Source organism: Anser cygnoides, chromosome 9 (assembly GCF_040182565.1).
Source record: "Anser cygnoides isolate HZ-2024a breed goose chromosome 9, Taihu_goose_T2T_genome, whole genome shotgun sequence".
Classification (NCBI taxonomy): Eukaryota; Metazoa; Chordata; class Aves; order Anseriformes; family Anatidae; genus Anser; species Anser cygnoides.
This window is the reverse complement of record NC_089881.1, coordinates 3,485,861-3,513,500: the sequence shown is the minus strand read 5'-3', so window position 1 is coordinate 3,513,500 and position 27,640 is coordinate 3,485,861. Positions and strand designations below refer to the sequence as shown.

The following is a 27,640-nucleotide window of genomic DNA, read 5'->3' as shown; positions in this document are numbered from 1 at the left end:
CAACGTGAGTGAGTCCTTTGGAGCCAGTGGCTTCATGAGTCTTCTGCTAGAAAGGTTTCGCACTGGCTTTTGTGAAAGAGAAGTTACGTGAAAATTGGTGTGCATGTGGGTAGAGAGGAAATACCAATGTGGAAACACCAACTGGCTTTGATGTACCCTACTTCTCACACCGGAAGGAGAACAAATGGTTCCATCTTCTCCACAGAGTGGAAAGCAAGGAGGTATCCATTTTTCTTGACTGTTTTTGGCTTGTGGTCCCACTTAAGCTTAGCACAAGGTGTATTTATTTATTTATTTTAAAATGCTTCTAGTAAGTTTATTCTTTCTACCTTAGAAATGCCCATTGACTGACATCAGTTCGTTCTTATCCTTTATTCAGAATTTGTCTGTTATTTGCCTTCTGTAATAATACAAATTACTTCCAGTGAGGAGGATGAGGTATGTGTTTGTTTGTTTGTTGTTTTAAAGAAATTCGGACTTTATATTGTATTGTATGTAGAGGAAATATATTTTAAAAGCACTAATACATAGTAAGAAATATCCTCTTTTTCCTAATTACTATGAAAGATTTTCCCAAGTAGCTTTAAACTTGTAGTTATAATTTTCAAAGCAAATCCGTGAATAATGGATCTTGAGGCTTTGGCAATATAGACAATATAAATGAGCTACTCTAAAAGGACTTAAAACACTATATAGTCTCTCTGCAATCAGTACTTAAAGTAAGGATAGGGGTTAATTTTCTCCTAAATAAGTCAGATAGTAACTTCAAGATGAAGCACAAATTTTACTTACAAATATCAGGCAGAATATGTAAAGAGACCAGTGGTAATGCTTCGAAGTAGATGTGCAGTGGCTATTAACTTATTTATGCATTTCTTTGAGTCAGACAAGAGCATATTTTTTTTGAGAACATAATTTTTTTGAGAGCATAATTAATAGGTTTTTGGAAAAAAAAAAGCTAAACAGTGTTTTAGCTATTACTTATTAATAAATAGTTACTTGTCTTAAAATTACTGCTACGGATTCCAGACTCAGTTTACCGAGAGAAAAAAAAAAAAAAAAAAAGGACCAGAGGTGGTACACACTTAGCTCTATTCTATTACTAAATTTGAAACTTTCTCTAACATATCAGTAAATATCGCATATAGGAATAGCTAACTATTTCTTGGTTCAGCACTAACTTTCATCACTACCAAGCACCTCACATGGGCACAGGCATATAACTGGAGTCCTTTTTATAGCATTTGACAATTAATTCCGCTGTCATTTTATTCTTCCAAATAGAAGTTTGGGACACTAGTATTATTGTGCCCTTGAACAATTACCCCCAAAACAGGTTTAACAGTAGTAACCAGGTAATGTATCATCTGAACAGAATAATAGTGTTGAATTTATCTAAAATGCCATCTTAAACTGGTAAATACAATGTGTTTTCACCATGCAAGTTCGTTTCTTCACTGCTGGAATAAAAGACACCCACCTTCCCAGGTTTGGAACATATTAAAAAAGTCATCCACCCATCCGCGCTTTATTGACAAACCTTAACTCATCCTAGTCCGTTCCTTGACAACATACACCACTGCTCCACGTGGGCTGGGACCTCACATCACCTAATAGTGTGGAAGAGCTCCCATTTCATGTGGAGGCTTTGGCACAGGTCTTATTTCCACACTCCATTAACTCACCTTTCAGGTGAAGTTACTCCGTCTTGCTCAACAAGAGGCTTATTTCATCCAGCCTACAATGAAGATTCATAATTCAGTCGCCAAAATGCAGTTGGTGGGGGGAAGAAATCATGTATCACTTCAATAAACTGCTCATTTAGATCAGGTTCGGTGTAGTTAGATTAATCAGAACAGAAACCTCTGAAGACAGAAATTAGATAAGTCACTTAGGCTGGTAGCGAGAGACTGAGAACTTTTTATTAAGTTGATATGAAACATTTATGTGTAAAGCATAATTTACTTAATATTGGCTGCATAAGTAATTCAGCAGAGACAGAATGCTTAGAATAGTAGATTGGACAAGCCTGATTGTGCTCATGAAAGTGTATGCACACACAGCTTAAAAATAATGTGCTCAGAACTGGGGTCCTAATGCCACCATTATCACAAGTTACTGAAATGGAAGAAAAGCAGCCTTTAGATTTCCTTTGCTAATAAGATTTGGCTAGCAGTAGCAGCAGCAGCAAAACCAGCAAGTCCCCTGTGCCCATTAGTCCATGCTAGTGTGTAACTACAGTGTTTGATTGCCAGGCTAAGCACTTCTGAAGTGCCTGTGTGTGTGGGCCCACCCATCTGCGCTATTGAGAGATTGATTACAAATACCTGATTGCCAGAGAGGTCAGGTCGGATTGTTTGGATTTGGTTCCTAATTGGATGAAGCACTTGTGGGCACTTGTGCAAATAAGTACTCGGAGCGAGTCTTCCTGGTGGAACCTGAAAATGCACTTTGTTACTTTTTCTTTTTTTATCACAGTGGCTAGATGTAAAATGCCTGAAATCACAGCAAACCCATGTATATGTTTAACAACAGAGAAAAAAAAAGCCTTCAATTTTTTGTATTTCTCACATTTTCTTAAGATTTTCTATTGTTATTTATTGTGCTAATGAAGAGGAGTTCATGAGACAGGTTAATCCACATCAGAAGTCTGGGAGGAGAAAAAGTTACAGTCTTCTGCAAAGTAGTTCTAAACATGATGTTAAAAATGCACTTTTGTACTTCGTGCCCTAAAAAAATTGTTGTAGGAAATTCTGGCTTTTTCTGTCTGGTATATGCATGTCTTGACATTCTATACATTTGGTTTTGACTTCAGTGAGTCTGCAGATGGGCTTCGTTTGCTAAGTGTGGTTCCAGGCAGGAGCAGTCAGACCCTGGTGCTGCTGCACAGCCAGAGAGGGGAGCAGAAGTGGGCTGCACATCCTTTCATTGCCCTCTCCTGCTCATGCGGTAGGAGGGCTGCATGGCAGAAGTGAAGCTGGTCAGCCCACAGCAGTGTCAGACAGCTGGTCTGAAAGAGCACAACTTTTTGATTTGGTTGGCTTGGGTTCAGTAAGGACTTAGAAGGAACAGTTCAGTTTTCCCCAGTATGAGGAGAAGAAAAACTCTTTGTTACTATTTTCCTGTTAAGTTTGCCTCCCTGCATTGTACCAGGATAGCTGTGACAGTTAGGATTTTATTCCGTCCAGCTCCCCCTCAGAGCTCCACAGCCCATCTGGACTAGGCAGGAACGCAGCGCGGGGAGACAGATTTTTAGCCCTCGCTCTGTCAAAGAGGACTCAGAAAGTTAAACAGAAGCTGTTCAAGTAACACCAACACGCTGAACCTGTGCTGTGTCCTCGCTTGACTCCTCTTCATGCAGTTTGTTCTGCAGCTGCCTGTGTCACCGCGCTCCTGCCCTCACCCCCAGCTGGCCCTGCCTGGGGTCTCCCTTCCTCGCACAGCACAGGTGGAGGACGGGGACAGAAGGACCAGCCTCCTGACTGTGAGCAGCAGCCTGGGGTCTTCTATCGATTCCTTTGAAACGTTAAAGAAAAGTTTACTGCTCAGCTCTCCAGAACACCTGCCCCGAGAGGAAGGCCAGCACAGAAATATATGCTTGCTTTTATGAGGGAAACAGATTTTTTCAGACATAACGTTGAGTGAATTCTAATTTACCGTGCTTACTGCTATCATACATAAACATTAGACTGGGAATTGTTTCGCTGCAAAATGAGAAAAGAGGTGAAACATTAGAAACACTTACTACAGCCTAAAGTGCTAGGAAATGAAATGCTGAAGAGCACAACCCAAAAAGTATTTGTATTTAAGCCTTTAAAGTCTTTTTATGAAGTTTGCATTTTTCTTTATTTCTTTTTATTATTATTATTATATTTGTAACAGGATTATTTTGTATTGGGTTTGTGGTTTTGCAATACCAAAAAGCTAGCATATTTTTCTGGTAAGCTCACCTCTTTTAAAAATGGAAAATATTGTCCTTTTTACATTAAACAAAATTGTTTTTCTTCTTCCCTGACAATAGAATTAAGAGTCATGATTTCTGTTGCCTAACTTTATTGCTTGGACGCTGACACAGTATTCTAGTAGCTGCTCAAAGATGATACTGTTGAGTATATTTTGTGTTTGTATTAATTTAAGCCTGGAAAGGAGGAAAAAAAATGTAATTTATGTAAATCTATTCACTTTTAAGTCATTTAGAGCTCTCAATGGAAAGGATTTGAATATGCTCATCACCTCACAGGACTGTTGCCAATATTCCCCAGACACTTGGATATCTCTCATTGTCTGTATTTGGTACTCAGTGTCCTTTTATCCCTTAATTTTTTATTAAAAAAGAAAAAAAAACACAAAACAATTTGCTACAATGGCCAAGAAAAATAAGGGGTCTTATGGCTGTTATATATTAAAACAAAAAAAATCCAATACTCTATAGACATATAGAAATACTGCCTTATTTTTTTTGGCAAAGGGGAGCAAATCATAAATATTGCTTTCAAAGAAACAATCCTATGATGTGAATAATGAAGTAAAAATAAGTAGTCCAAACACAGACTCAAGTATTCACTAAAACAGCTTTGATACTAAATATAACCAAGTTCTGGAGAATTTGGGCTCAACACTAATGGCAAAGACTGAGAAAATAGTGCATATTGATCATACAACTTTGGCATATTTTAATTTGATTTTTTTTTTTTTTGCCACGAGCCAGATAAGACATTTCTAAAATGATTTTGTGACCTGAGAATGGAGTGCTGCCACTAACTTTCTCTCATTAAAAATGTCAAATGTCTTGACTGTGGTTTTCTGGGTAGGCACTTTGCTCCCCACCAAACTGTGGGCTTACCTGTATAGGGAACGTAGATTTCTGCAGAAAAGCTTTATATTACCTTTCAATGGATGCAGCACGCTGGTATCTACTCGTTGAATAGAGGAGATATAACAGAGAGAGACTTTCTACGCTAGCTTAAAGCCCTCGTGGTTTTTCAGTTCCTAAATATGCTGTTACCTTGCAGGTGAAGGGGGAAAGAATTTGTAACATCAATTTAGTTATCTATTGGTCTATCTAAATCTTAAAAGAATACTACTATTAATGCAAAGCAGTTAATTGTTTTTCTAGCAAACCATTTCCACAGCACATGCTTGCTCCCGGACGGGGCGGGAAGGAGCTATATGTTACGGCTGCGAGCACCTTCTGGCAAAGATTTGCCTCGGTGCATCACAGTGTGCTACTTGTGGAAGTAGCTAGTAGCTAGTAGCTAGTCCAGCTTTTAAACAAAAATTAAACGCAACAGTGGGGAAGTTGTGCTTTAAACACGACACTAACTTCAGTGGTGTTAGATTTTGATTAAAGCAGAGTGGGAACTATGCAAAGCGACCTCCTTTTGTGCCTGCTCTACCATTGAGCGCTGGGTTCCCTTGGTCCTGTGGGTGAAGCCTGTGCAGGCAGATGCCGCTGCGTTCCTTGCTGGGAATCCTCCTGAGCACACGCTGCTCTGCTGCTGGGGTGCTTTGACAGCCATGACTGTCTGCAAGGGCTTACTGAAATCTCCTTATTAAATTTGGATGCTTCTGTTTTCAAGAGCGGCATCATTCTTGAACTCCTGCCTTTTATTTCTCCTGTAGCTAGCTGTGAGAAGAATACTTGAGTTGTAAATACAGCAAGTGCGATATGAAATTCATCAAGAGGCAATAAAAATAAACTTGATAATGTAATTTAACGTGGTTCTGCATTAAGCACTATTTTCTGACTATAACTGCAGTTCAGCTCTGAACCCGTACTCGCCGAGGTCATTAGCGGTGCTGTTACTGACCGCAGTAGGACTAGGAACAGGACCTCAAAGGGGGAAAATTAAAACAAATGCTATTGACTCAACAAGTAATTGAAGCTTTTGCAAGCTGCGAATTCTAGAAAATTGCTTCTCTGCTGTATCCTTTCAGAAGCTTGAAATTATAACTTCTTGCCCCTCTGGTGATGTGATGCTTTTCCATTTGGAAAATTTCAACTCTTTTCTTCCTTAGATTTCTGATGGAAGCTGAGGTTGCAGGATGATTTTCATGTTGGTGAACAATCTGTGAGCAAGCTGGGCATATGCTTTATCTGTGGCTGATTGCAAAGTATCAGAAAATAAAATATCATATGTCTTTTGTGTACATGGGTTATTGTTTAACTGCCGTTTTCTTCCGCTTTTTGGTAAGGTGTTAGATGTGAAACTATTAGACTGCAAATTATCTCATTAAAAATATTTTTGATAGAGAACCAACAGTGAAAGCATTGGCTTGTGAAAAAAATAATATATATGACAAGTGGAAAAAAGACACATTTGACTTGTCAAACTTATATAAAATAACTGTAATAAAAAATACCCCCAAAACAAAACATTTCTTATAACAGTTTAAAATTAAGGTTTATGTAGTAACAACTGGATAAAACTTGCAAGTATTTCAAAATGTATGTATTAGGAGAGCTCACTAAACTCCTCTTATTTTTATAAAGCAGTAACGAATTCCACACAGATCTCCATGAGGCAAGATGCTGTACAACACGGGTATGAGTGAAGGCAGAACTAAGACTGTTTGTTAACAGGTGAGTATGAGGGATGGAAATGCATGAGGAAAATAATGCAAAAATGGTTTGTAAGATGCAGCTTGTTTTTTCCATCATCCGACTTTTCTCATTTGTAATTCTGCTACAGAGAGAGTCCTCTGGTAGTAAAGAGAAGTCTGCTATGGGAGGAGGGGCTTTGAGGGAGAAAGAAGGGAGTGTCTGCCAACATTCGGTGCTCCTCTCCCTGCATCTCCCACAACTTGTTCAGCTGTCTTGTGGATCAAGTGTCAGATTGGGCTATTGACCAAAATGTGTGGCAACACTGCCCAAAATGAGAGACAGCCAGCGTGGTGTTAATTTATAACACTAATTTAAGAATTTAATTTTAGCTTGTGCCTCCAACAAGTTCTGAAATTAGTATTGTTTGTAAACATCACACACAAACAAATCCATGAATCCCAGAGTGCCCTGCCCCCTTTGTACATACCAACCCAGCCCCTTCTGGGGCAAGGAGGTCAGTACAGAAATTCTGGCTTGGTCTTCTGTTGGCATCATTTTGATTGCTTTGAAGTATTTGAGTCCTGCTGATTAACAGTGGTACCCAGGCTCAGTGATGTGAGCCTGTGCATCACAATATCAATGTCACAAAGTGCTCCAAAATAATTCAGTAAAAGAGGAAATGAAGCAATTCCAGCTCTGGGATGAGTAAACTGGCACTTAAGGGCTTCTGTCCTTGCTTTAAAAATGATAAAACAACAAAATGCACAATGCTTTCAGCAGTTCGCATCTCTAGAGGATTTGGACTATGCTAATCTGCCTGGTTCTTAATGCTGGTTGTAATGTACTGGGGAGCTGTGCTCTAGCTGAAGAAAACATTTAAATCTCCTTTTCACTTTCAACATGTGAATAGTTTTCCTGAGGCCCGTCGGCGGGCGGCTTAAAACTAAACATGGAGAAATGCTGTGCTGACATCTTTACTATTCTGCATTCCCAAGCTCACTGGGGCTTCTTAGGCCAGGGATGGGATTAATTGAATTGCAGAGACTCCGGTTAACAGCTTTTTGTCACAAGCTATGCTAGGGACCTAGGGGCTTTTCTGTGTGATGCCTGGCAGGTCACAACAGTGCTGCAAGCGGGCCCAGACACAAAAAGTGTTTTGGGATGGAGGACAGTATAGCAGAATGAGAGCCTGAGGGCTCCTGGCTGTGATATCGTGACTGCTTTATCCTGACAGTATGTAGTCAGATTTGAGGACATTGAGGCATTTTTCCAGGGAATGATAGCTGAGGCTTACAGGTGTGGGAGAAAAGCAAGCAAGGAGGTGGAGGGAAGAAAATTGGTTCTGGGTGATTGATTTGCTTTCTTACCTGCAGCAAGGCTGTGGGATGGGATTTTCCTGCCAATCCATTTTTCACTTTGTCTGGGCAATGCTGACATGCACCTCACGAAGTGTAAAGGGAAATGTGCACAGCAAATGAACACTGGGAATGAGCATATAGTGCTAGCATAATTAATTTGCTTGTCATATTGCATTGCTTGAATTGTAAACAGAACAACAACTAGCTGGTGAATTATGCAGTTTTTCTCTTGCACATAAGGACGGTAGAGAGCCATCTTCCTGGCTTGATTTAGTTGCTGCTGCTTCAGTGTACACAGATGTTGTTAAAGGGTTTCTGCTGGTCAGAAATATTGGAGCATAATTATTCTAATATTGGGTGGCATATTCCTGGCTATTTGTGAGTATTTATGTTATGGAATATAGCAGTTTCTACTTTCCACCTTCCTGAAATTAGTTTAACTCCTTACTTTTGCCTCCTGGAAACCACAGACATAAGGCAGCAAACTTAAATCTCATTGCTAATGAGGTTATGCTAAATACACCTTGAAAACCGTTATAGGTGACAGGCATTTATGCCTGCAAAACATCCTGAGAGAAAAATTTTTGTTTTCTAGTTTATTCCCTCTTATCACTGTAACTTTCAAGTTAGACTGATAATATCTTTGTCTGATAATATCTCTGTCTGATAATAGCCTCTCAAATGCTTGGTTTTAGTACACAAGGAAGATTAGGCTTCCAGTTGCTATTACTTCTATATTAAAAAACAACAAAAAACCAACCCAAACCCAAGGAAGCTCCCCCAGGGAGAACACAAAATATGCTTTTCTTTTTGAAGTGGCCTATCCCCAGGACAGAAACTGTCCCTGTACAAAAAATCACAGGATCTTGCATTTAATAGCCAAGTTGTAATAAATTCAAAACTATTGGCATTTGAGTTTATGCTTTACCTTTAACTCTCTTTTCCCACAGTATACAGTGCTAGTGAAAGAGAATCCATGAGCCTTTCTGGATTATTGTTGTAAGGTGGGCAGTGGCTTTGTGAGTTTTCAGCATGTTTCCCCTCCAATCAAATACAGACAAATTCAAACAAATCTTTGTGTGGCAATTGGTCTGTTTTGGCTAAGCTTTTATCAGAAATATCTTTTAATGTGGAATTCCTACCCATTTCTCCCTCTTCCTGATCCCTGAATACTCTCTATATTGCTCTAGAATTTGCAGTTTTCACTTTGCATTTTGAATTCAAAACCATTTTCCATATCCCTGAAAAGTGCTGGAATCCTTTGATCTTTGGGGGAAAGAAATGTGGAAGAGTAGTTTTGTTTTGATGCAAATGAAATACAAATGTCAAAAATGTGCGAAGTGGAGGTCTGGTTTTACAGCAAATTTTAATATGGACAGTTGCAAGAAAAACCTTCCTACTAATGTAAGACACAGTCATTTCATTTTCTCAAAATGTCAGAATGTGTAGGTGGAAGGGCTGGTGTTCTGCAAGATGTGGCAAACCTGAACTGCTAGGAGAAATCTGCTGTATTAGGTATATAATTAGGTATATTAATGGTAAGGTCAATGTTGAAGACTAAGACGTGCAAAGGTATTTCTTTCTGTTGAAGAAGAACAGGTAGGAGTGTATTTCTGTACTACGTGCTTCATTCTGCTTCTCCCATCCTGAAATGAAGTCTAAGTACATTTGACTACTTACTATATAGAGCTTATTTGTGGAAAAATGTGTCTACATTTGTAAAGCCTCAGCATTATCCGCTTCTCTTCCTTTAAAATACTGTGAAGTAAAATTACCCTTCTGCAGTGCTCTGTCACATTCGGTTCCCCTGGTTCCCTGCAGACCACAAAACGGAATGGCAAATTCACATCTACATTTGTAAAAGAGCATCCCTGCGTCATCTCTAATTCCAGTGCTGCCTGATCCCATTATCTGGGAGCCCTGAAGTAGGAGGGATGTTTGCAGGCTCTGTACCATGCTTCTTGACTTAATAGCCTGTGCCAGCAGGCTTACTAGGACACAGTGACAAAAGCTAGGGAATTATAAGACTTCATGGCCTAAATCCATAATTCGAAGTCTATTAATCATTTGTTACAGATAACAGTAATCTTCATCTTTTAGTTGTATTTATGTATTAACAGACGTGCAAACCTTTATGGAATCATTAGAAATCTCTCTCTCTCTCTCTCTAAATTCAGGTATTGTATATTTGCTCAGGTCACATTTCTTATACTACTTGTGCTATGTGAGACTAAAAAACATTTTATGATATTTTTAGTCTTCTAGGAGCATGCAGGATTGTCGCAGAAGTGTGTTTGACCACATATGAAAATGCTGTGTATTGCTAAGCAAAGTTAAAAACACCAGATATTGAGAGGAAGGTATTTAAAGCCCTGTAATAGGTAGTATCGCAATTTTGCTGTGACATTAGATTCTTAGATACCCACAAGGAAACTATGCCCAAGGCCCCATCCTGTGTCTTGTGAAAGATCTCTAATCTTGTGTCTTGTAATCTTGTGTCCTGAACTGTGGCTTTCTCTGAAGACTGCCTCAGTTAAACGTCTCCAACTCTTATATTCCTTGCTGTTGCACATTGCATGGAAGAGCAGCAGGCACCTGCTTTGCATTTCAATATTCTCACTCTGATATTAGTAGATCTATGTTAAATTCTTCCTTTTCACAGCTTTAGTTTCACAGTTATTTTTTCTTTTTGGTTCCTTTCCTGATCCATGTCACAGAGTATAATCTTTGCCAGTGAAAATAGCATTGAAAACCCATGAAGTACTAAGACAGTTATAATGGGAAAGAGAAAAATCAATCCTAACAGAAAGTAGGCCTTAAAGTGCTCATTCGAAAGGTGTTAATTTATTGGTCTATTTGGATACTCTACAGGAAAGTATGGAAAGGAATTAAATGTACAGGTTTTGTTTATACAGCTGTAAAGTTTAATGACAAACTTAAAATGGAAATGTCATGGCAGATGGGATTTTATAGGGAGAAGCTACTGTACAAATTCTTGTATCAGTACCACTAGCTGCCAATATATTTATGGATTAATTTACAGAAGAATTTATCTCCCCAGTTAAGAACAAACAAATAATAAAGCAGACTAAGAATCTGGCTTTTCAAAGTAAATAAAACTGCTATATAACTTAATCAGGTTGAAACAACTCTATGGCAACCTTAAATAGCTGCAGTGTTTCAGATGACTTCAACAAATTTATGCCAGTCTATCAGCCCAGGATTCAATGCAATTGACCTCTCTGCATGAAGGATACTGACGTCTGGAGGAACAAGCTGATTTATCTGGAAGGCATATAAAGTACCACAAGCTCATACACACAGAAATCCCAGTAGAAGCCTTGCAACCCCAATATTTTCTTTGCATGGCTAAAAGTATTTCATTTTGAATTGTTACATCTGTTCACCAGTACAACCCCCCTTATTCATATGGTCTCTCTGACATTGCTTTTCCCCATGCTGTGCTTTCTGTCAGCACTCTATATTCAAGCATTATCTATTTGAAGAATTCTTCTGTGAGAAAGTCCATTGAATCGATCAGGCCACTCTTAGAGTGATGGAACATTGAATATTTATGCTCTGAAAAATACAAAACCTAGTTAACGCAATGTAAGGACTCTTAAAAACCTGGCTGCTTTTTATCTCACAGTATATGCCTTTTGTTATAAAACCATCTTGATTCCAAATGCACCCTGGAATAAATATGTTCCATGTAACATGGAAATGCATTGTTGGAAGCAGGTTTCAGTTGAGGTGGAAAAGGCATGAACAGAATGCAGTGGGAAGCCAGTGACAAGATGGTGTGCTTCCCTTTTAATTCAGAGGAAGAATTTATAAGTTCTGTGAGAGAGAAAAAGGTGGGAGTAGAACTTGCGTATGTGTCTATGCATGCATGTACATCCAAAATAACAGGTGTTTGGCAGCTTGTTAGTAACTTAAACATTCAGAACAATTATTTCAATAATGCATTCTGTTCCTGAATATTGCTGGTTTTCTGAGTTCAGATGTCTTCCCTCAAAATTCGTATAGTAGCTTTCAGAGTTGTTCTGAAAAAGGAAGGCTGAAATTAGCTGGGGATTGCTGGAAGTGTTTGTGTCCAGCGAAACCACTACCCTGTATTGGTTGCTCTATTCCAGTTTATCACTCTTTGCTGGTGACCTGTGGCTACTTCATCTTTTCTTATATATATGCTGTGCTTTATGCACAGAACATGTTTTGTACTGCTAATTCTGGACTGTGTTTGTACCACAGACCACAAGATGCCTCTGAAAACATCTCTGACATGCAAGGGAGAGGAGCCCAGGTCCAGAGCATGGCCCACCACAGAAGCAGCCATGACAGTGACAGGCTGGAGCTTGTGTTAGCAGCATTATCAAACCTGCTGAAAACAGACAAAAATGTGGGCCATGGGGCAGTTGCACTTTGCCAAATGTGAAATGAGAATAGATCTTGAAAGAAGGCACAAGGGGATTTTAGAGTAACTTGTTTCTAATGTTGCTGTCTACTCAAGATTCCAAGGTGCTGGTTTCCAACCTCCCTGTCCCCTGTAGTTAGCTAGCAAATGTTAGCTAACAGCTGGATTTATTCCATCCTCTTCCAAGTAGGAGAACTGAAAATCACTGCTATTATACTGGTGTGGTAAGTATATGCCTGTCCTAATACTGGCTCTGCTGCTCTATTTTTGTATGATCTTCAAAAATCACGCGATTCCTCTGCTTCCTAGTTCTATAAATTACCACAACTGCATTACTATCAGGCAGGAGTACTGTGGAAATTTATGTTGGTAAACTTTAGTGAAGATGTGAAGCACAATAGACTATTGAGTATTACAGATATATGGTATCTTACTCTGGTTATTTAGTTGGTCTTTGTCTTTCCATCTGTGTTTTTTTTTTTTTTTTTTTTTTTTAACCTAAACTCTTGGTCTTCGTTACTTCAGTGCTTTGTCATTGTAGACAATTTTCAAAGCGTGACAAACAGTATTCTTAGGCAATTTGAGCTGAAGTGCTTTTGAGATTCTATAAGAACCAATTTGTTGCTCAGCTTTCTATACTTCTTCTCTGGATATACTCTGGTGTAATAAGTTGAACTTCTAAAACAAACAAAAGATAGATGGACTCCCCCCAGTCCAGCCAGTCTTGTGTAGTGTTGACTGATGAGTAGCTGTAGCAGAGAATGAACTATGTAATGTGAATACTGATAAAATAAAAATGTTATGCAGGAAATATTTTTCCATTATGTGGTTTATGAGTTGTTAAGAAATCATGCATAAGTTTACAGTTATACTCTATGGGAAATGAGCTGAGAGAATTTTCAGGGATTTTGCTTTATTCTTTTTATGTTTTATCTTTTGTTAGTATCCTTCCAATGCTACAATCAAGTTAATGCCACTTTTCTGTGTTAAAGCTAGTGTCTTTCATTTCAGACTTCTCTAGAATTTGAAAGTAAAATATTTAGTAGCTGCCCAATCAGGAGTGTTTTTCTCTTTTCCTGTGGAAAATCCAGATACAGTGAAAGCAAAGCTACCAGGAATTCTTGATGTTGGTGCTTCCATTTAGCCTGTTTCTGTGCTGGTGTTGGGTCCTAGAGATAAGGGAGATGAGTCCAAACAGGCATTATTCAGAGCCCCTTTACTTGGGACAGCCTTACTTGAAGTAAGAAAATTGCTGTTGTCCCAGGCCACATCTCTTTTCTTTAACGAGTGAAGGTAATAGCGGCTATTCTTTCCGGGCTGAGAATTGCAGCCTGTATACTATCAATAGGTCAAATTTACCCTTCCAAGACCTGCATATGATCTCATTTTTAAGTGTTCAAAAGAAGTGCTTTTTTTTTTTTTTTTTTTTTTTCTTTCTCCAAATTAAGGTTGAGAAACTCCCCCAAGAGAAAAGCTTTCTTTTGCCTGTATGGTGATGCTGAGAAAAACTAACTTTATGTATCAGCAAAAGTTTTATTTTTTACATTACTGATACCTGATGGAGATAGTATGACTGAACTATTAAGTGGTTATAGCCTTAGAGGAGACGGGTGCTGGGGAATGGGGTGGAAGGAGTGGCACTTGAATAAATGTTAAATCTACTTTATCCAAGTCATCAAATTTTGGATGCCTGTGACTTGATATCCAAATAGATCAACGTGTACTTTGATATTGTTACAGGTTATCAAATCACACGTGAAGTTTGAATAACAGGCTTATCAAGTGCCTTTGTAATATGGGCTGAAGAATAAAAAGCTGTCATCCGGGGTAAGTCAAATGAGAGAAGGGCGAAAGAATTCTTATGTGCTGAAATTATAGTATCCTTGCAATATATGCCATGGATTGCCTCAAATGTAGGAAAAATTATATTTATGCCTCATCTTTGAAAAGGACAGATAATTATGAATTTATTCTTATTGTGCACAGAAATCCAAATCAGCAGTTCACATGAGTTACAGTGCATATATACACATCACAGAAGGACACACAACAATAATATTTTCAGAGAGATAGAAGTGAATTTTCTGGAAAAGAAATTAACCAGATGTGAAATCAAATTGAGAAATCAGAATATTTTATTAGATGCTCCATAAGCCACTAGCTTGCAACTGTGCAATTTCACTTAAGGAAAGAGTAAAGGCAGCTATAAAAATATATAAGAATATAAGATAAATGGAAAGAAGAAAGCAGGCAATCAAAACTAAAATTAGAATCTCAGAAAAGTAGACAATTGATTATATATGCCAAAAGTCATAAGAATAAACATATGGCCAAAGAGTAGAAGATGATAGGGAATGTAAGTATATGGGAACAAAAAGAATCCTAGCTGTGCTTTCAGCTTGTTCTAAAGGAAGGTGTGTTGATTTTTTTTTTTCCTTGTCTGGGGCTAAACAAACAAACAAACATAAAAAGTATTTCATCAATATAGATCCTAAAAGTACAAGAATTCACATTGTATAATGAGTTAGAGTTCAATAACAAACTTGCATCAAAAAGTTTTTGAAGGCTGCCTGAGGAACTATGAAGCCTACTGAGTCTTGATTAGTTTAGCTCATTTTAGAACACTGAAAGAATTGCCTAAAAGTGAGGAAAGCTAAAGCTATGCTGTTTGTGTGGTAGTCAAAGGTAGAGAGGAGCAATCAGTCGTCATTTCCTGACACAGTTTTTGAATAGCTTGTACAAGATTCAATAATAAAGTATTAAAAAAAGATCACAGTAAAAGAAGAAATAATTTATATTGCTAAACAACCAGAAACTAGTTAGTTGAAAGGATCTGTCTTTTCTAGTAAAGTTACAAGTTTGGCCAATGAAAACAATGCTGTTGATATTTTTATAGAAAATCTGACCTGATACTAGTCAGAATTTTAATTATGATATTAGAATGATATAAAATCCACCTGGTATGTAATGAAGTGATTTTAAACTGTCACTGTCAAGTAACAATGACTTTCAGGGAGGTACCTTGTCGGTTCTTGCAGTCAGTGACATTTGTCATAGGTGTTATTTCGAAGCAGTTAATAGAAAATAACTGTTAAAACTTGCATGCAACAGGCAAGTGAGCAATCAGACAACGTGAAGTCATATTTTAAGGACTGAAAAGTTCTTGGTAGGCTGCAGTGATGAGGACTAATAAGATCATTAGCTGTAGAAACTGAGGGCCCTTCCAGCAGAGGTTGGCCCTCATGGTTAGCAGTGGTCTCCTTGTTCCTGAGGCACCATGTCAAATCCTGGGGCAATAATTCCAGGAGAATCTTAATAGGGAACGTTCATTTAATGGGGACAGAGGATTAGAAAATAGGTCTTAAGAGTGGTTTCAGGAAATTGAGTATTTAGTTTAGCAAATCACTTGTAAACTTTTTCCTAACAGTTTTTTTTGTTTGTTTGTTTGTTTGTTTTGTGTCCTTTAATAGAGAAGATAATGTATAACTGGAACAATGTGTGGGTTGAGGTTGATCTTCCACCACTAGCAGTCTTGAACTCAGGACCAGTGGGTGGGTGGGTGTTTTTCCTGTAGTTGAAAATTAAATTCTGTTTGAACATTAGCCTAACTGTCTTCAAACCATGTTTCTATACTCAAACTCTGATTTGTATTATTTGGAAAAACAACCTATGCATCAATAGTGGTACCCTCTACTTTTTATATTAACGTGAGCCTTCCCTCTGTCTTCAAACCAGCATCTTATTTCTGTCTGAACAAAATAAGGTTCAGAGACAAGCCCAAAGGTGAAATTCCATAAATAGAAAACTGCTAGACCCTGTCCCTTGGTCAACAAAATATACAAAAATGTCCTTTCTTCTGACTTTTTATGAAGTAAAGATATTACAATTCTGTTTGCACTCTCATGTTTCCATGGAAACAGCCACACTAATTTTAGGGAATACTCTTTGCTCCTATCATTCAGTTAGGCTTTAAATAAATCTGTGTAGTACCACTGGTGTCTGTTGCACTGTCATCAAGAAAACTCAAAATATAGCTGGAAAAAATGCACACATCAGATATGGAGACAGTAAGTGAATTTTTCCAAGAGGGATGAAACTGAGAAATCCAAGTCTTATGAAGAAGGTCTGTGTTTAATTAAACGTGCTTTCACTGGACTTGTCTTAAATAGTATTAAAGAAAGAAAATCTATGAAGAAATGGATCTCATTTAGCTGAGATATGGAACAGACCTCTTCCCTCCTGATATTTATATTATAAAACAATTAAAATACAGTGTCACATGCACATGTAGAAATGAAGTAGAAAGAGATAGAAAAGCAAATTGGGAGACAGACAGTACTGTTCAATCTTAAAACTAGTTAAATTTATCAGTGTATATTGTAAATATGAAATTATTTGAATAATGTAATTTATGGAACCTCACCTATAAAGGCCATCCTGCCTGTATTAAAACAATAGTGCCAGTGTGTTGCATGCAACAAGCTGAGGATTAAAAATGAGAGGAAATGTCCTATCTTGTCACAACTGTCACGAGAGTATCAGCAACAGAATAGAACAATCTAACTCATACTCAAAACCGGGAACAACACCTCTGCTTCTCCCCAAGACTGAAATGGGGACTATCAGTATCAGGGGCTGTCAGAATTTGTTCAGAAAGATGGTGTTTCCAAAAGACTGGGAAGACATGGCTGGGTCCCACAGAATGCCTGTGTCCCACGTTTTAGATAAAATAGCCGTATACAGATATTTCTGGGTGCTTTATCACTACTGATGATAGTCAGAACATAGCATTACAAAGTGCAAGGAGTGTGTCTATTAGCTCAAGTTCTTAATATTGAGAGAAGTCTGTATTAGGGAATCTGAAAGGAACTGCTATTATCTGCAGAAAGTTATATTCAAGGACATTAAGTGCCATCAAGAGTAACTGAGCCAATTAGGGGATCTGGTAATGGTAGCGGTGCTAAAAAAATTGTTGCATATATATATGTGTAAGTTGTTTTTGCTTCACCGATGGGCCCCAGACAGTTCTCAGCAACCCTGAGTGTGCCCTCATAGGTTGACTTATCTCAGGCAGTTAACAAATGTTCATCTATAGCACTGCATGTCTGTGTGCAATTATATTAACAAAGCTTCTTCAATTACTTCTCTAACAACAATAAATGATTGTACAACATGAAATCACAGACATTGTATTGTTAATTATCACGTGCTTAAACTAATATTGTTGTAGAACTAGCTCTGTTTATCCTCTTGTTCTCTTCCTAAGAGGAATTTTAATGAATTTAATTTTTTCAGTTTTGTTTTCTTTTGGCTTTGGTCTTGCAGTGTTTTTCTAGGTATATGAATATTTATGAATGGCAAACTTTATATCATATTGGAAACAGTGTCATGGAAAAGGATCTTCTGATGAAAGGTAATAATGCTTCACTTAAATATGCTAATAAGGAATCCAGGATAACTGTCACAATATGGTTTGAAGAGTTAACATAATCCCAACATGCATGTTTCAAAATATTATTTGTCTTGAATAAATATGAACACCATGGTTCTTTTAGATTTACATTCAATAAACTGAGTCATTTAAAAATACTCTATCTGGAGGTTAATTTGGTGTTAACACCTTAGGTGGGAATATATCAATCTCATTTTCAAGAGTAGCTTGAATGCTTGGAAAAGTAATTCCCATTTAACAGGAATCTGGGGTGTTTTAAACTTGTGACCACTTATTTGTAGAAGAGGGCAAAATAAGTGAAATGAGGCCATCTCTCTTAGTAGGAGCAGATGTTAAATTTTCTGAAAGATAAAATTATCTGAAAATACGAACATTTTGCAATGTCACCTATTTCCTACGCTGATCTGGGGCTTTGTATGTGACTTCTAAGCGTTCCAAATTATTGTGATAAAGCTGGCCAGGGCCAGCTTAGAGATCCATCTGGTTGCACAGTGACATGAAGCAGCATTTATGCCCTGCCCGCTGCAGACCCTCAGTGTCTGCAAAGCTGAACACTTGGCTAGCCTGGCCTTTACTGCCCACTGCTGCCAAAGAAAGAAAAGGGGTGCCAAAGGGCTCAGACAAAATAGAGACAAGAATGCATGAGCCTTTTCTTGGAGTTCGTCAGTGGCTAAAGGTATTTTTTAATGAGTGTCAAAAGGCAGATATTTTCAAAATATTTCACTAGAAAAATCCAGAAATGGAGACAAGACCAAAATCTTTTCAAGACGCTTTTAGTGTTTCCTGTAAAACAAATTGTGAAAATGACAGTTTCTTCCTGAAATTGGAATAGTGTGTTTCCAAAGTGAAGCTAACCTAAATTAAGTCCATCTTCCACCTTTCTGCTTATAGTCTAGCAAAAATTTTTCCAATGCATGCCAGCTGACTTGTTACAGTGCTTTTATTGTGGATTTGTGAAACACATCTTGTTAGCAGCAGGAAAAGCTACCCCCAAAAGATTACAGTTGGTGACAACACAAGAAAGAGAAACGGGCTGGCAGCAGAACAACACACTGCTGGGAGAGCATCTGTGCTTTAAAAATGGTGTGGGGAGGGAATAGAGAGCACTGTGCAAGGTGGAAGCTGTAACTGAATTGACCTTGCACAAGGTCAGGATAAAGAATTAAAACTCCCATAATCGTTTTATTTACTCAGTTTTATTATTTTGCCTATTGAACAGGTTAGTAGGAACTGCTTTCTAGAGGCTGCCAGAGATGTACTCTGGCTCAGTTGCTCAGAGAAGTCTTTAGGCCACATGCTGAAAAGCCTAACCTGTGTCCTGACCTACCCTGTGTTGCCTTCTGTTGCTCCCCTGACTGGCCCTGTTAAGTCATACCCCTCTCTGAAGTATATATAACTCTCAGCAAGACAGAGCTGGATGTTTGGTCTGCTCTGGTCCCTTTATTCCTTTTGATGCTTCCTGACATTATGCATGGAAGCCACTTCCTCTAAACAGACATTTATATTTGCTAGAAGAGGCAGGATTGTTTACTTTTTTATCTTAAACTGAAATGTGAGTGGTGGGTTACACTGGGAGAGGGCTTACATGGCAGTGCAAGCGTTCCTTTTCTCAAAGAGCGCCTTGCTGGATGCAGCTCTGGAGAAAGCTCACATCTTTCTCTGACGACTGTGATTATGGTCTCATGTGCCATGATATAGTACATTGAAAGAAAAGCTTCTTCAATATCTTGGATATATCTTGAATATTTATGAAAAGTGCAACACAGAGTGGTCCTGTGTATGCTGTCACTTATACAAGTAAAAGGCAGGAACGGAAACAATATGGAAATTAGGAAAGAGTTTCTCTGTCATGCAGAGGTACCCTATGGAAAGAGCATTCCACAGCTTTCATTGCCTTTCCTCAGCCTGGTACCTTGGCTCCTGCAAAAACCACCAAACAAAACCATCCCAGCCCCCAGACCACCCCCATCCCAAACCCCATGAACAGGGTGGAAATCTGCTGATCTGATGTTAGTTACAGAATGCTTCGCACATCTTTTTTTTATTATTTATTTATTTTCTGGGGAGAGGGGGAAAAAAAAAAAAGGTCAACAGTAACTTTTAAAAGGGTCAGTTTATAAGTCATTAGGTTGGAGATAAATATTTTACACAGCTCTGATAAGTGTGATTTTTGTTTGTTTGTTTGATTGATGAAATGATGGCTACATAGACCCTACAGTTGATTGCAGTTCTGTGCATGCATCATTTTTCCCTAACACAGAGGCCAGGATGAAAAGTGAGTGGGCTAAACAAGAAATGTGAATGCTGTGTAGGGTCCTTGAAATATTTACTTCTGACTTTTACACAGTGGAGGATGTAACACTGAGAAAATCCTTCCACCATCTGTAACAGCAAAGTTGCAATTACATTTATTTCTACTGTTCATTGGCTAATAGGCAGCCATTTCTTTCCCCTTCTGCCTCCTTGCATTTTTTACATCTTTTGCAAGGACATCAGGTTCACTTTTAGGAAAGCTGACTTGCTTCAATTCTCTATTGTTTAATTGGATATCCGTGTTTTAAGATGGACTAGAAAGCAACTTATCCAGACCAACTGGCCGAGTTCCTGAGAACGGGAAAAAAAAAAACATTGGCAGAAAGAAAGGGTCATTTGCGATGTGTAGGTATGTGTCTGAACATGATAACAACACTGCAGCAACACTGCAAGTCATGTGTCTTTAGCTTAGATAGTAAATGCAGATGTACTAAATGATTATGCATATTTGTGTTCTTAGTTGTAATGCTGTATCTTAGGAGTATATAGTATTTTAAGTTTGTTCCATGTATGCTTAAATCTTTCTCATTATATACAAACTGCATAAGCTAACCCACAAGTGTAAGCAAAGGAATAAATTGGGTTAAGTCTAGCTGTTAAGAATGAATATTATTCTTATAAGAAGAAAAAGTTGGTGAAGCCTGAAGCCTGGTGATATTTTAATTCAAATTTGTAGGCTTTATTTGGCTTTAACAAACATGAAATTGGTGTGAGATTAAATAAACCCAGAGGATCTTCCTCTCATGCGAGAAAGTGAAAATAGCCCTTCAATTTCATAAAAGAAAACAAAACAAATTTTTCTGTCATCTGATCTAACTTAACAAAGGAAAAAGTCCAGATTTCCTGCATATTCTTATACCTAGCAATAGCTAAATTTAGAACAAAATTAAAGGCCCAAACTTATATCATAAACGCAATTCTTAAAATTGTTTAACAAGTGAATGGTTAAATTCAATGTTACATGTCATTTAAATATAAAAATAGTAGACGATTTTATTTTATTGTATTTTCCAATAAATTGCACAGCAGCTTTCACTGTATTTTTAACGTTTAGAGGAACAGTGCAATGAATTTTACCAAAAGGAACATTGTGTACCAAGCTCAAAAGGCATGAAATGGAGTAGCATTAGAATAGACGAGAATGCCTGGCGTCAAGTGACATTATCGTTCTGTTAGCAGCATGCTGCACAGTCACTCTTGGCTGGCTTACAGATCTGAGAGGAGTTCTGTTAGCTGCAAAAGTTTCTTTTTGTTGTTATTTTTTGTTTGTTTGTGTTTGTTTTTTACTTTTTTTTAGTAAACTCTGTTAAGAATCAAGAAAGCTGCTTGCAGTTAGCATGTTTGTAATGCATCATATACTCCTGATAGATTTTTAGTTGCCATCAAGGAAAATAGAGGAGTCCTTATGGAACAATTTGCGTGTTTACTGGGAATCTCCCAGCTGAGAATTGGATGGTTTATAAGCTTACAGAAATAAAGGGGTGCAGGAGAATGTTTGGTTTGTTCCTCACGTGGAAAGCTAAAATTCAGCACAGCATGTCTGAATAGCTTGCTATTATTTTCTTTGCAATTCTAAATAGGAATGCAAAAATGAAAACTGTACAATACTTTTCCGAAGATCAGAAGGATGGGTTATTGTTTCACTCTGATTTGTGCTGTCACTAAGCTCTCACCATAAGGCCTGGAGACTGGTGCTGTGACGGTGCAGGCCACAGCATCTCCACAAGGCTCCCAGCTTTGCTGTCAAATAGGATGTAAATATGTCCAGCTTCAATGGCTTAACTTGCATAGCAGGCATTTCAGCTAAGGAGATGTTCTGTCTTTTTCTGTTGGGGAGGTTAAGGAGAGAGATTTCTGAGAAACATTTTAGGTAATTTCTTTATATCTTAATATTGGCTGGTATTTGGAAGGCTGAAGTATTGCTGTCTGTGCTGTCCCTGCCCTGTACATGCAAGATGATATTCCACTAGGATTTGAAAGGGTCCGCTCTAAAGAAAAAGTGCTGTCGGATGGCATCTTCCAAGCTATCAGTTGTCTGTGTCTATTAAAACAAAAGGTTTTAACATATGTGTTTGTTTTCATTGCAGATATATACAAACACATACTTCTAACATTGCTCTGCTTCAGTATGGCAGCTCTCCTCTAACAAATTAATAGAGTGGCACATGATAAAGACAGCGGTAGCAACTGTGGTGTCCCTCATAGCTAATTTCCCAGCAAGGTTTGTTTTTAGCTGGGAGGCTGGCATTCAGCTTTCATGAGTCCTGTTGCTACAGGGATGGTTTGCATATGTTGTGTGGAAAGCTGACATGTAGAGAGGCAAACTTCAACATCGCCTTTCAGCTATCTTAGTCTTTGGAGAAAATAGATGCCCTTTTAATCCTTTTTAACTATTCATTACAATTTAGCTGTATTGTGCAGGTGAACGGGAGGACAAAGCCTTTCTATACTCACTTAGCTTTCCTGGGATTTTTATAACCCTGGTTAAGGCCACTGATTTTTGGCAGTCTTGATCATTTAAAATATTTTCAGACTTTATGTAGAATATGCCTGTTTTATCAAAGGTCCTTCCTTGCTTCAGACACTGATACTTCATTTCTCCCACCCCCCTTGATATTCAATACTCCCATTGCTGGCTGCTGATCTAGGAGCAGCAGTCACTCAAAGGGGCTGTGCTGGTGGAGAGCTTGGCTCTTACTCTGCCTTTACTTGTGACACCTCTTGATTGCTTGATTTCTCTCCCTGTTTCTTTACCTCAGATGATTGGCAGTGCTCAGGAAGATGTTCACCTTCTTCTCTCGTCCACTGTCACTAAAAGATTCCTTTAGTTTCAGAGAGATGTGTATTAAAAACAAACAAACAAAACCACCAAGTGTTTGTCTAGTTTCTCCTGATTGTTGCATTAAAGAACATTCAAAGCAGAAGCAATAGATGACTAGGTATTACAATTACCTCCCAACTCATTACACTTCCAGTACTAAAGGAGTGCTCTCTATCCCTGTAAACCAGGCAATTCCCGAAAGTGTGGTAATTGCTGAGGAGGAAGGGGCTGATGCAACTCCAGAACAGAGGCACACTAGGGCACTGCCGTTTTCCCTTTTAGTTTTGTGTAATCAAAAAATAACAGACAATTAAGATACTCAAGGAATATATGCCATTAATTCACTTGTTTTATTTTCACCCCTTCATTGAAACAAGGCCTGTGATTCCACAGGACTGTGGCAGAATCCTAGCACAGGGCTTTGTCATATTCTGACTGATAGATCACCCAGGGACTAAGCGAGAAAGTAATGGGTCACTACAGCTATCCTTACACCCTGCAACGTGAATTTGGCTTTCTGATCCTGCCAATATATGTATTCCCTGGGAATTGTTCTGCTCCTCATTAGGACTTGGTCATTTCCAGCTATGAAGACATCCTTTCCATGCTCTGGGACTAGCATGCTCTGAATGCTTGTTTGCCCAGTGATGCCTCAGTGTTTTGGCTAGAGGAACGAGCAATGCTGTCATCCCAGTTAGCTGGGGAAGAAGCCTAGGTCTGATATTCACCTTTTTGTCACCCGATCAGATAAATCAGCTCAGAACAACTGAGATGCTGCCTGCTGGGCCGGGGCTTCTTTAAGAAGATCCAGGGTGTGTTTGGCATACTGGTGGTAGCACTGCAACGGGCAGTAGTTCAAGTGATCTTTTCTAGGAAAAGTGGTTTTGGGTGTCTGAAGCCAGCATATCTACATTTTTGTTATCTTTTATAGCACATAAAATGGTAGTGAAAAGTTAAACTGTATTTGTAAAATTAAGGCAGGTCACAGGGATCCTGTTTGTGTGCGTGAACTGAACAGCAGCCCCTTCTGGCGTTACTCTTCCTCCGAAGCTGCAGCAAGCAGGTCTGATGTTTGTGCAGTATCACACCTGCTGTGAGAGGCTAACCAAGTGGCATTAACTGGTGCCAGTTCTTCCAATCACCATTTTGCTTCTCTGCAATGTTAGTCGTGCACATACATTAGTGCTTTTAGCTACCACTGTGTAGCTCTATGGGAAAAATAAAAATGCCTGCATGGGTGGATTTTCTTGTGTTTTGTTTTGTTTTGCTTTCTTTCCTGATGGAGTACAGTGTTGCAGGTTTTACAACATGCTACGTGAGGTCCTGAACAGAGTTTGCTAATGAACATGCATAAGACCAACTGATTATCCTAGCGTTAATTAGACCTCCACTTTCTCATTTGTTAATTGCAGGGTCAATTTGGGTAACTCAGCTGTTTAAACCTCCAATTTGCAGGGCATTTGCAGGACCCAGGGCAACCTAAACTTAAGTAGCTGAATGACAACACCTGCAGCTGCAGTATGCTCTTGTATGAGCATACAAGAAAAGCCCCTCCTATCATCAACATCCAAAGCTGTCCCAGAGCTGAAGGGAGGGATATGGTATGCAACTTGGGTTGACTTCTTTTTTTTTTTAAACCAAACAAATAAATAAAAAACTCCAACCAGTTACAGTAGGATAGGAGAAAGGCAGATGACAAAACAAACAAATAAATACCCAAACAAACAACAAAAGAAAAAAAAATGAATCAAAAAAAAAACAAAAACAGGCAGTATGGGAGGGAATAATTAGGACTTGAGATAGTCTTCAAACAACAGTAGCTACAGAGAAGGTACATGGCCTGGTGTTCTCTCTGAAGGCCAAGCTGTGGCATCTCAAAGACAAACTTGTACAACTTTTAGAAATATTTCTGTACTCAGCTATGTTGATGGAGAGTCTGGCTTGTAAATGTTTTGATTTTGGTTAAAAAATATTACTAATATATCTAGAAGCGGGAAGCATTGTTACATTCATCTCTTGTAACATACTGTCTATGACACCCAGGGCATGCAATATTTGTCTGTTGAAGAATTTTGCCATTAAAAACGTTGAAGACAAGCAAAGAGTTTTCTCATCATACTACTTTAAAAATTAAGCTCCTGCTAGATTCAGGAAGTATTTTTTTAAATAGCAGCTAGAGGGAGGTACATATGAAATTTAAGCTTCCTAGTGTTTACCACTATACTGTTCATCTGTAAATGCATGAAAAAGGAAATGACAGTACTAAATAGCCTTCAGCTTAAATCTACCTCAGAAGGGCAATAATAGCAGAGGAAAGGTGCACGCCATGAATTTCACTGCAGGGTCCCAAGACCCTGATCTATCTCTAGTTTATATGATCAGAAAGACACAGGCATAGGAGAAATGGTGGGTGTAAAGAGGGACAGGAGATAAGAGGGAAGGAATGAGGATGAGTTTTTTTGCAGGAGCTCGATGTGACAGTGGATGCCCTGGTTCTTTTAAAGGGGAACAAAAATGACAGCAGTAGAGAGGTCAGCCCTGGGAAGGGAAAGGGAAAGAAAGAAAGCAAGACACCCCTTCTACCCCTGGAGTGCTCTGCTGCCCTTCCGTGTTTCCCAGTAGTGTTATTTGTTCTGAGGTGCTGCTGGTCTTTCCAGGCCTCCCACTGCTCCCCATCAGAGCCTGTTCTGCAGAGCATCCTTGAGGCAGGAGAGGCCAGTTGTGCTGCCAAGTAGCGAAATGCTGAGCAACCTGCTGCTGCCCCAACTCATCACAGGTCTCAGTTTATGCCCAGAGAGAGCTGTTTGCTGCCTGCTCCTGACGCTTTTCCTCTGAGCAAAGAAATGGGAGTTTGCCTCCTCTTGTCTCTGTGCTTGCTCTTCAGTGCCTGAGACAGCAATGAGTACCAGCTCATCTATTCTTCCTGGGAAGTGACTAACCTCCACTGCCTAGGAAATTCTGCATGTGATTTTGGTATTTATGTAAGCTGCTAGCACACTATTGCCTGTCCTCACATCTGAGAATAAGAAGGGCTGTTCAGTTGGGCACATATGGTTAAACGCAGAATTTTACTCCATAACTTATGTATGTGACTTTGAACTTCTGCAAATGTGATAATAAATTCACATTTCAGCAAAATATTTAAAAAATCTAGGGCCATGTTCATTCTCTGTTCCGCTAACTGAATCTGTTAAATGGATATTGCAGGTGCCCACGAGGCTACGTGCACTGTGCTTCAGCCAAGGCAGAGCAGACGTGAAACTCAAGCCCAAACAAGGTAAGCCATTGCTGTTTCGATCACATGCAACGTTGCAGATCTACTTTAATGTTGAACCTTATGCTTACAAACCAACTCCCAAATAACCAAGTGCTTCATTAATTATGCTTACCTCTTTTGAGGTTATGTTTTGCATAAATTTTTTGTCCATAAAATAAGATGGGTTGTCAGCAAATAAGAATAAAAAAAGAAAAAAGGATGTTCAAGCATTCCAACAGTGAGTTTATGCAAATCAGCTTTCAGAGTTTATCAGGCAGAACCTGAGGTAAAAATGCAAAGTCAAGGCCTTGTTAGTAAGAATATTTACATATGCATGTATTTCAACTGTGTTTATTGTCGCGTTAAAGTGAATTAAAACTGTTCATAAGATACATGACATCTCAGAAGATTTTGTTCCATACTTGTGACGGCCTGCAGTACTTTTCTGAGTAGCAGAATGACTGTCTGGGCTGACAGGGCTCAAAATCTTTCAGCCAGCTATTGCTAATGTATTTTCAGGCAGCAAGAAGTGTTCTGTTTGTGTCAAAGTTGAAGTAAGTGGATCAAGTAAAATAATTTTGAAAAAAAAACCACAACAAAAAACAAAAACTAAAAACTTAATTCAGGCTAATGATAAATAACCAAAGTTTTTATGAATTTTTAGTGTTTAATTTGTTTTCATCACCTTTTACATTTTTTTTAACTCTCCTAACTTTTCATTCCTTTAACTGAAAGTGTTAAAATGTCTACTAGATTGAAATCATAGTAAATTATCAGCAGGAAAATGTGAGATTAGTTCTGGCTGTGACAGGTTTAGAAGATTTAGCAGGGGGATTGTTATACCTGGAGGCACTGCAGGATGGAATTTTTCTTGCATCACTACTCTCAAAGATTAAAGAAGGAAATCCCATCACTTTGGGATACTTGCTGTTTTCCTCTTCATATCAGGGTAATTGCTTGTAATCATGTATTATAGTCTAGGTTTGAACCAAAATCACAGTTCCTAAATTTGATAAAATTTCATCAGGGACAAAATTTTGTTTCTATTTCAGCTATATTAAAGGACAGTGGAAGCTATAGTGGTTTTTGTCTTTGTCATAGAGGTGAAAAAGTTGTCTGATTGAAATGCAGGGGATTTTTTTGGATGAGGCTGGAGAAAAGACATTTTACTTCCTTGTTGAAATAAGTATATTTTTCTTATTTAATTTAAAGTTTTAGAGGTTTTGTGAGATGTGCTAGGAGAACACGTAACATCAAAGTACTTTTCTCTTCAAAACATAATTATTTTTTTTTCTTTTGAAACTGTTTGCTTGCTTAATTATCTTTTAAATTAAAATAATCCATTATTAGTAGTTTATGCAGTCATTACTGAATCACAGCAAGAGACCATACAGGATTCATCACATGCTGCTTTAATATGTCTCCATACCATAGATAAACTTTATTGCTGTGTTTGAGTTTTGATCATGTCATTTCCATCTC

The 27,640-nt window shown here is 38.4% G+C and overlaps 1 long non-coding RNA gene across 4 annotated transcripts in view; it reads left to right on the top strand.

The window, feature by feature from the left end:
* Positions 1-27,640, top strand: part of LOC136791468 (uncharacterized) — a 151,961-nt gene that overhangs the window by 7,858 nt on the left and 116,463 nt on the right. For 3 of the 4 annotated variants that reach the window (XR_010833632.1, XR_010833629.1, XR_010833631.1), the window contains exons 2-5: positions 6,494-6,583; positions 14,057-14,143; positions 17,642-17,729; positions 26,110-26,179. This is a non-coding gene — a long non-coding RNA (uncharacterized lncRNA). The remainder of the gene's footprint in view (positions 1-6,493; positions 6,584-14,056; positions 14,144-17,641; positions 17,730-26,109; positions 26,180-27,640) is intronic. The other variant, XR_010833630.1, reaches the window with a different exon arrangement.